Consider the following 10,647-nt stretch of genomic DNA (forward strand, 5'->3'; position numbering starts at 1 on the left):
ACCGTTTAGTTTGTAGGTGTATATGAGTAGATCACTTATGCAAATTTTCAGAAAATTTGGTGATCGTTAAGTCATCCAAATGTTTGATTTATTTTTAATAATCTTGAACTGTGTAGGTTGACATAAGTGTTAAGTTTTTTGTTTAATCTCAATCATCCAAACCCATTAAAAACAGATCTAATGGTGTAGGCCTATCCTTAAAAGTGACAAAAAATAGGGATCCCTCATTAGAAGAGCCCTGTATATATATATACAGAGCTCTTCCAATGAGGTATATATATATATACAGGAATTCTCAGGTGCGGAATTTCCATTTTTGCACCACTTTTCAATCCAATTTTCTCATCTCTACCATCTAGTATCTAGATAATATTGTGTAGATCATCTTTGTAAAATTTCAGCTAATTTGGTAATCGTTAAGGCCCTCAAACTCGAAAAATAAATGGACGGACTGAATTATGTCCGGTTGTGTTCATACCAGAAAAACTCAAGTTTGAGGGCCTTAACGTTCACCAAATTGGCTGAAATTTTGCAGAGATGATCTACACAATATTATCTAGATACTATACGGTGGAGATGAGGAAATTCGATCGAAAAGTGGTGCAAAAATGGAAATCCGCATCAAAACCTTCGGTGCGGACGTCCGCAGCCAAGAAGGCCTGTATATATATATATAATATATATATAGGCAATGATTCTCAAGACTTGATTAATTTAGCATTATCCGTGATTGAACATTCTAATTCTAAAAGTTTCATTCAGGAATTTGGTGATGTATTGTCTTATTTTGTTTTGAGTCGGTAGACTCAAAAATTCTTGAAATTGGAGTAAAAGACTCATTGAGAATAAATTTTGTCAAAGAAAACCCATGAGAGAAGATCTACATAAGGAAGATGTTAACAAATAGAAACCATGCGAGGAAGTTCTTAATAAGATTAAACCTTTTATGAAAAAATAAAAAACCAACCTATTGAGTAAAATCTTACTAATTTAAAACTGCTTTAATTCAGTAGCATTTCTTTTAAATAAACTAAGTAGAAGATTTAGAAAAGAATGTGTATTTAGTGAATAAGTTGTGCATTTCAATGAGGGTATTTTAGAAAGTTTAGATATGTGTATTTAGTAAAATGTTAAAACAAAAAAGTTAATAGGAGGTAAGTATGAAATGTATATATAGTATTTAGGGATGTGTTAATAAAATTTCTCACTATATAAATGTGGAAAATGGAAAACAAGTTCATTTTCTTTGAACCAAAGAAGTTTAAACCTTGTTGTGAAATTGTGTATCACCTATATATGCTTACATGCATGGCCACATTCTTTTTCTAAGTTTAGCTTTCAAAAGTATGGTATCTACTAACAAGGTATGTTATGCATGATATTTAATTTCTCAAATCTTTTGTTTAGTAATTACAGTGCCATTTATTTTCTCATGGTTTTGAGGTTTGGCACTATTAGGTGATATATGGGACTAAAGAGTGTATGACATCCTTTGAGGTGTGACATTGCTTCTAGGTGATATGGCGTAAGTGGACACTCTTGCTACACTTACATGTTGCATGTATTGTGAGGTAAGTTGGTTAGTGGGTTTATAAGACCGGCCATCATGTATATACTACTAGCGCGCACAATTATTTGATTTTTAAAATATCTTTCATATGTTTGTCGTTCTTTGTATATTTGGTTTCATGCATGTTTTCATACTGGTGCGCACCGCTTAATGTTTCCAAACCTAGTTAATGTAAAATTCCACTTAGTAGTGAGGATGAAAGCTCATCCTAACAACAGTTTGATTGCATGTATATTGCACTAAGACGGGATAGCGGTGTGAAGTTGAGTGTGCAAATTTGTGATCGATAACTTGTTCTTCATACTTATTCATTGATAACTATTCTCGAGTTTATATTCCAAACCTACTATGAGTTTACTTTGTGATATTTTCATTGCAATTTGAATTCATTCGAACATATAATCTTGTACCCAAACACAACCTAGTAGTAGTAAATTCCACAGGTTAATCCAAGCACATGAAGGCAAGACAAAGACACTAAATGCCACGCAACAACCTCATGACCACACCTAGCAACAAGTAAGGACACCCATGTAAATGACATGACCACCCAACAAAACCACTTCATACCAGAACGACACTCCAACAACACATTATTCCATAGCTCTACATGCTGGTCTAGGAGACGCTTCCCATATCCTTAGCTTTCTCTCTCAATACTTCTGCACCTTCCCGGTCGAAGTCTTTGGCAAATTTCCAGATATAACCGTTTGAGGAGCCATGTGGTGGGATAACCGATCCCTGCAGAGCAGAATAACCTCCTATGCACTCGCATTGCAGCCATCATTCAATTTCACAAAAGCACAGGGCGTCTCCCCTCCAATATTCATCGGGCCTTCCGACGATAGCTGCCTCAAGAACCTCTGGGTGTCTGTAAAGCACAGACTCCACCTCAATTGTGCTAATCTTTTCTCCCCCAGAAACTATGATATCCGTGGAGCGATCCTTGACCTCTATGTAACCATCTAGGTGCCTGACCGCCAGGTCCCCACTGTGATACCATCCACCTTCAAATGCAACCTGCATCAATTAGGTATCTTTGAAACATCCACTCATAACAGTGTTGCCTCTGAGCATAACCTCACCACCCATGGTTGTTGCATCAGATGGTACACTCTTCATCGTGGCCAGGTCTTTAACATCAAGCTCCTCCATTACAATGTGTTGCAACCCTTGCCGCGACTTGAGTTTTGCTTGCTCCTCGTGAGGTAGGGAATGCCATTCAGGTTTCCAAAAGCTAATAGCCCCAGGACCATAAGTCGCTACAACAGAAAAGTCAATTGATAAGGAACAAATTAGTCGATGAAACATGATATTTCCCCGCTGAAGTGTTTTAACGAGGAAAATACTTTGGTCACCAGTTCCTCACTGTATAGTGGTCAAGAAAAGTTTCAGCGAGGAAAATAATATTTCTCCCGAAATCTTTTTTGCGATGAATATATTTTTTTTCTCGCTGTTATTTTTTAGCCTCATATTTTTTTCCTCACCTAATGTCATACCTTTTTCATTGCTAAATTATTATTTCCTCGCCAATGATACGTAAATAATATTAATAAAAGTTTTAAAACAAAACCATTTTCATCGTTGTATGTATCTTTCAGCAAGTAAGTTTTTCCTCACGGTAAATAAATCTTTAACGAGGAAATTTATTTTCTTCCTTATATGTATCTTTTCTACGTGAAAAGTGTTCCTCGTTAAAGAAACTCGATGATGAGGAAATTTATATCATCAGAAAGCTAGAAGAGTCTAGTTTCCAGAAATTTTCATAGATCGTCACTGGCTATTTTGGAGAAGAGTTATGACTGTTTGAGTGACCAAAGGTCAGTCTGCCTGAATTTCTGATTTGGACCAAAAGTTTAATTTCAAGGCTCAAACCCCATAGGCAAGCCCATGGACGAAAATTAGGGTTCTCTAACCCTAATAACAGCTGCTCCTACATATAAGAGAAGTGGGAGACGCAAAAGATATCTCTTCTTGTGCATAGAATTCAATCCTCTCTGCCTTAGCTCTGCCTCTCTAAGGATCTCTTCCAATTCAGAAAATCATCCTCCTTGCTATGCTCTAGGACTTCTCCAAAAGCACAGTGTTACTCTTCTTTGTGCCGAGACTATCCCTTGTTGTTCTCCAAGCGTTCTTGAGATCAAAAAGTGTAATCTATGGTTCAAACTCTTGTTTTTAGGTTTTATATTTGTTATTGTCGAATTCCCTTAGATGATTTTATGCATTGGAGTTGAACTTTTATTGAGATGTAGTTATTGCATGAAATTTTCAGATTTATATGATTGAGTTATTCATGTGTTTATGATGTTTTTTTTAACCTAGATCATGCCTATTATTGTGTTAGAAAGTCTATGATTCCGGTTTAATTCAATATGCTAATTCGGCCAAGTTAGTAAAGCTATAGTTTATGCTAAGCCTCTTCCGGTAAGTGTAGATTAACAAGTGGTAAAAATTGGGATTCATGTGATATGGGTTTCGATTAAGAACATAGATTGCATGTTAGGTTGTTAAGCCTCTTCCGGTAAACAAATCTAATATGTTCGAGTTCATCTTTTATGCTTAATGATTCATGTAGTGTGTTGTATGGATGCACTTCGTATTAACATGATGCATTGCATGAGATATTCTATGTGTTAGGACTTTTCCAGTGTAGGAGACTTGAGAAGATTATATGGGATGGATGACCTCTTTCGGCTTGTGTTTCGAATTTGTTTCTCGCATATAGTTGGCATGATTCTAAGTTTTGGAAATTGAAACATTGTTATGACTTGATTATGTAGTTTGAAAGGCTGTTTTCTGTGTGAAAGAAGATGATCGCTTGTATATATTAGTTTAGGTTTATTTATCTTGCATTTTAGGTTAGAAATTATCTCTCAATCCCCCCAATTTAATTGTAAATGTATTTGATTGTTTATTTGTAAATAATACTTATGTTTTTAGTTTTACTAACGCTTGTTTTGCAAGGTACCCTCAATCTCCAGCCCAATACGATACCCTACTTACTCAATGCTGCTAACGATAAAGGTTTAGTTGATGCAGGTTTTGCCCTCGTCAGAACCCATTTCTCTCTCTTTTCCTTCTCTCTCGCGCCTCACGGCCCTCACCCTCACTATCTGAGAATTCCTTTCAACCCGACCTGAACTCGGCCGAACTGACCGACTTTTTCGGCTGACTCGGGTAGACTCAGACGGCAGCACCAGTCAGAAACTCTTCCTCTTCTTGACGCAATCCTCCATGTGTTGGTGAGTGAGGACGACTCGAGCCAATTTGTGCAAATCGAGCGCTACAGTGAGGGCGACGAGCCGGTTTTGAACCCGATCAGAATTTCCACCTCTGGCAGCGACGACGAGGCTTGAAACCGGTCAGGGTAGAAGCTCCTTGGCTCCCTGGTTCGACTTCTGGTAGTCTTGAAGCTCGATTCGAAGCTTGGTGTTACAGAGTTGGGTTTCGAGCTTTCAAGTGAGTTTCCGGCGTGCTCCGACCGAATCGGAGGTCACTCCAGGTATGAAAGTTGCTCCCCTTGCCTTGATGTTCATGTTGGGTATAGTGGGATGTGCTATTGTTGCAAGTTTGTGGGCTGGCGCGTGAGGCTCACTCGCCGCCGCTTGTGACGGCGCGTGGAAGAGCATCCGGGCAATGTGTGTAGGTTAGTTGTTGTGTTAGCTAGTTTGTGTCGTTGTGAGTGTGTTGATGTGTGATAAGACTAAGTGTTGATTAGGTGATGCATATTAGGTACTATGTTACTCATAGATGTTAACCTTGAAATTATGAACTTAGAGGTAACATGGACAGGTTGTTAAGTGTTCGATGACCTTGGGAGGTCTCGGAGGAAAGATTGTTCTCCTTTGGGCAACCTTCAGGCTAAGGTTTGGTTAATGGTGCTTTGATCTTCTGTTTGAGTAGTTACTAAAGGTGAACAAGTGTGTTATTTAGGTAGCATGTGGAGTTGATATTGAGCTTGGCTCTTGAGTTTGTTGAAGACACAGCGGGAGTGTTTAGGTGAGTAAATCTCACTTGGTTCATAATGGAACCGTAATTGCTTTATAGTTCATTTGTCGTAAAATTATGAGATTGCTTTCTTGGAAACAAAGTTTTGGCTTAAATCACATGAACTTGATCGACTACGGTTCATAGGTAAGTAAAATGAGTTTTTATATAAAAATGATTTTAAGAGATTTACGAATATGAACTATAATTTGTAATGGTGGGGCGTATGACTATTGATGTGGATATTTATGTCTTGTTGAAATATATGCATTGTGATAAGATATTGTGAATGAGGTGTTGCTTTTGTTAGTTCTATTGATGTTGGTACATTACACTTCATGTGAATAGGTGATGACATGTTGTGTTGAGATATATCATTTTGGAAGAGTAATTGTTGTGATGTCTAAGTTGAGCTAATTGTGTACATTAATTGTGATTGTGTGCATTAGTTGTGGTTGTGTGCCTTAGTGGTGATTGTGAGCATTAGATTAGGAGCCTTCGTAGTGGTGTCAATGAACCGGGAACCTCGCCTTGGCTGAGTAATTGGTTACGGTCAATTTAGAGCTCTAGTCTGCCTGTCGGTATTTAATGGGGGATGACTAAGTGTTGACGAACCCATGAGTACGTGTTTGTCTAGTTACTTATGGGGGATGACTAAGTGTTGGTAAACTCATAAGTACGATTGGAAAAATGATTGTGTGATGTTTTTACATGTTGTCATTTAAATTCTTTGTTTTGAGTATCTCCTGAACTATGCATTTCTGCAGGAGACTCTTTAATCTTGATTGTGTGATTTTAGCGGAATTTTTGAACTACACTTTTTGCATGATTCGTTTATGATTTGATTGATTTTGAATTGTATCGTGTTTCTTACTTCGTTTCTTTTGAATTCTGTTGCTTTTAGGTGCTTTTCTGAACTAAGTTTAATGCATGAATTACTAATTTTACCTTATGTCACACCCCGAATTTTGGATAAATAAAAATTCTAAATTCAAGGCATGATAACTAAAAGAAAAACAAACTTTACAACTTGTGAAAAAATAATTTGAAACAGGTAAACCTCCCTCAATACTCACAAAAATCTAGAAAGTAAACACAAGGAACAAGCCTAACTGCCGCAGCCTCAACTCTGCTAATCCTGACCTGCAAAAACAACCTCTACACCATGGATTGGTGCACCGGGTTGTAAACAACAAACCCGGTAAGCTTTAAAAGCTCGTATGAGTAAATCTCTAACAACATACACAACCTAACAACACATAAGGTAAACACCAAGAGTTCATGCATTAAAAATAAATTCAGAAAAACACTTACAAACAAGAGAAATCGAAAGGAGAAATTAAGAAAACACAACAATTCACAATCACTCAAAATCATAAATGAAATCCTGCAAAAAGTATAGTTCAGGAATTCCATTAAAATCACACAATTAAAATTAGAGAATCTCCTGCGGACAAGCATAGTTCAGGAAATACTCGAAACAAGGAAATTAAATGACATCATATAAAAACATCACACAATCATTTCTCTACTCTTACTTATGGGTTCGTCAACGCATAGTCATCCCCCATAAGTAATTAGACAAACACATACTCATGGGTTCGTCAACACATAGTCATCCCCCATGATGTACCGACAGACTAGAGCTCTATACTGACCGTAACCAATCACCCGGCCAAGGCTTGGTTCCCGGTCCACCACGAAGGCTCCTGATCTAATGCACACCATCACCACTAAGGCACACACATTCACAACTAATGCAACAATCACCACTAAGGCACCATTCCACAACGAATGCACTCACTCACCACTAAGGCACACATTCTATTACTCTCACGTCATAACACTTATCAGATCACAAAAATAATATCATCATAACCGTAACCAATCACCTGATTAAAGGCTTGGAACCCGGTTTGACTAATTAAACAACAATTCTACATCACACTATCACATTATCATAACGTGCCTTTCACACATAAACACGTGGATATAAATATTAAAAATAAGGATAATCTACCGACTCTAATTATGACTCACGATCGGAAGTCATTTTGAAAGATTATATTATTAACAGAAAACTTGTTTTCACTTACCATGAACCGTTAACGATCAAGCTCATTTATATTTAAAAACAAAATCATTTTCTTTCAAGGACAACTTCACAATTAGCCATAATTATCATCATCATCAAAATCACCATCATAATCATCATCAAAATCAACATCACAATCATCATCAAATCATCATCAAAATCAACATCACAATCATCATCAAATCATCATCAAAATAAATAGGCCACAAAGTGGACCTTGGTGAGATTTTACTCACCTTAACTCCCGCTGCGTCTTCACATGCACAACACAAGCATATAACTCAAAACCATACTCCACAAGTCACCTATTAACAAAAACGTTAACCTTAGTAACTATCAACAACAACATTATCCGACTCGAACCGAAACTCATGTCCTAACCCACGAACTTGTCACTCGAGACAAATCCTCCTCCTTGACCTCTAAAAGGTCACCGAAACGTCCTACACAACCTATAGAACTACTAACCAGATTCTCATGTTCGGATTTACCCAAAACTGAACCGAACGGAACCTAGCACCAAGTGGAAACCCTAGCATGCAATAATGGTAACCAAAACCTACAACCCACATACCAACACGTTCGTAACGAAGAGTACTACCAAACCAACACCCCAAAACACCACAGACACTACCGGACGCGCCAGCACGCGCCACCACAGGCGGCGGCGAGTGGGCCCCACGCGCCACCCCGAAACTTCAACAACTCAACAAACTTCCAACAGCAACCTTAAAGAGCACAACATAAGGAACACTTTTAATACCTGAGGTTTCGCCTCAATCGGCCGGAAACATGCCGGAAACTCGCTGGAAAGATTAGGATCCACCACCGCCACTCTCCGCCGTGAGTCGAGCTTCAACATCACCAGGGATCGAACGAGGACGTCCAACACTTCCTATCCCGATCGGTTTCAGCCTTGCCGCTGCCGCCAGAGGTGAGAAACCGGTCGGGTTGCAATCCGGGTCGCCGCCCTCACTGTTGGCGCTCGATCAGTGCCGATCCGTCCATATCGTCTTCACTCGCCAACACAGGGAGCCTTGCGCCGAGGAGAGGAAGCTTTTCCGACCGGTGCCGTCGTCTGGGTCGGCCGGAATCGGCTGAAAAAGTCGGGTCGGGTCGACCGGGTCCGGGTCGGGTCGGCTGGGCGTTTTGCACTCTCTCGGGGTCGGGGAGAGAGAAGGAGAGGGAAGGATTTGGGTTTTCTGAAAAAAAGTCAGGACTCAAGAGAAAACTTTCCTATTTAACCCAAAAATCCGGTAAAGCCGTAAACTTCTGTTGACCATAACTTTCTCATACGAAGTCCGTTCTACGCGTGCCATGTGTCTACAAACTCGTATCGTTATGCTCTACAACTTTCGTGAAGAAAGTTTCTCAAGAAACCCAACGAATAAAAAGTCAACTCTATGACCCTGAATGAAAAAGAAACCCTTTCGGGTAAATTACACATCCGAACACTTCCGCTCTTCCTTCGAACCTCAAACACACTAACTTCTAACTCAAAGATTCCCAAATAATATTAGAAACTAATATCAAATTTCCGGGGTATTACACCTTATATGATTTTGGGATGAGTGTTCTTTAATTTAGATTTACTCATACGAGTTTTTAAAGCTTACCGATTTCGTTGTTTACAACCCGGTGCATCAATCTATGGTGTAGAGGTTGATTTGCAAGTCAAGATTAGCAGAGTTGAGGCTACAACAGTTAGGCATTGATCCTGTTGTTTACTTTCTAGATTGTTGTGAGTATTGAGTGAGGTTTTACATTGTTCAAATTATATTCACAAGTTGTGAAACTATAATGATGTAATGTTTGATTTGTTTTGAGTTATCGCACTCTCGAAATTAATTTTTTGTAGTCAAAATTCGGGGTGTGACATCAGTAGTTGCATAAGCACTTCTTTTTGTCAATGATTATGCATGAGATTGTTTAATTGAAACATTACATGTTGTTATACACAGACGTTAGATTGATAATGTTATATTAATCAAACAAATTAATGAATCATAAATTATATAAGAAAAAAATGCAATATATTACCGACAATAGACCTCTGAACATTAGACGGCTTGGTACGGTGCATCTTATGACTACTATAACATGCACAAACAACAAAAAACATACTTCTTATGTCAAAATTAATAATATAAAAACTACTAAAAAAGTCTACAACATATTTGAGTAAGGCTATACACCACCACATGATAACTTTTTTAATACTCTAGATTTTCATATCAATTTTTCCTTGTATTATTCCCTTATTTAATGAAGGATTATTTATGCAAATTCTGTGGTTTATGCGAAGTTGAAGTTTCGGGAGGTTATTTTAAAGTGCTTTGACTTTTAAGAGGCCAAAAGTTGACTTTATTTTTCGTAAGTTATCTTTGAAAACTTCCTTCATGAAAGTTGTAGAGTTTATTGTTACGAGTTCGTAGACATGCGGCACACTTGAGACGGAGGTCGTATGAGAAAGTTATGGTCAGAGGAAGTTTGTTTCCGGGTTTGGAAAGAGTATAAGTAGAAAAATGTGTGGGAGTGTTAATTAGAAGCCCTAATTTCAGTTTTCTCTCTTCCCTCTCTACTCTCCCCCGAGCTCCCCGAGCCTTCACCTTCTTCAACAGAGTTCTCCCTCCTCCGGCCACCAAACCGGACGCCGCCGGTCCCGCTCGAACCCCACAGCTGCCCTCTCCATTCCTGGAGCAGTTTTAGCCGCTGTCCCGCCGCCTGGAAGCCGCCACGAAGCGGCGGAGCTGCTGCTGTCCTACCGGAAAACCGGCGATTTCGACGCCGATTCCGGCCAAATAAAGGTGAGTCTTGCTTCCCTCTCTCTTCTAGGGATGTTCATGCCTCTTTAGTGACCTAAAAATCAAGTTTGGGTGCCGGATTTGCTAGGTTTGGGGTTTGTTTGTGGCTGCTGTTTCGGGGCAGTTTCCGGCCGGTTCCGGCCATTTTGGTCGAAGTCTCAGGTATGAAAGTTGTTCCCCTTGCTTCAAGT

This window comes from Fragaria vesca, linkage group LG2 (assembly GCF_000184155.1).
Source record: "Fragaria vesca subsp. vesca linkage group LG2, FraVesHawaii_1.0, whole genome shotgun sequence".
In the NCBI taxonomy this organism is placed as follows: Eukaryota; Viridiplantae; Streptophyta; class Magnoliopsida; order Rosales; family Rosaceae; genus Fragaria; species Fragaria vesca.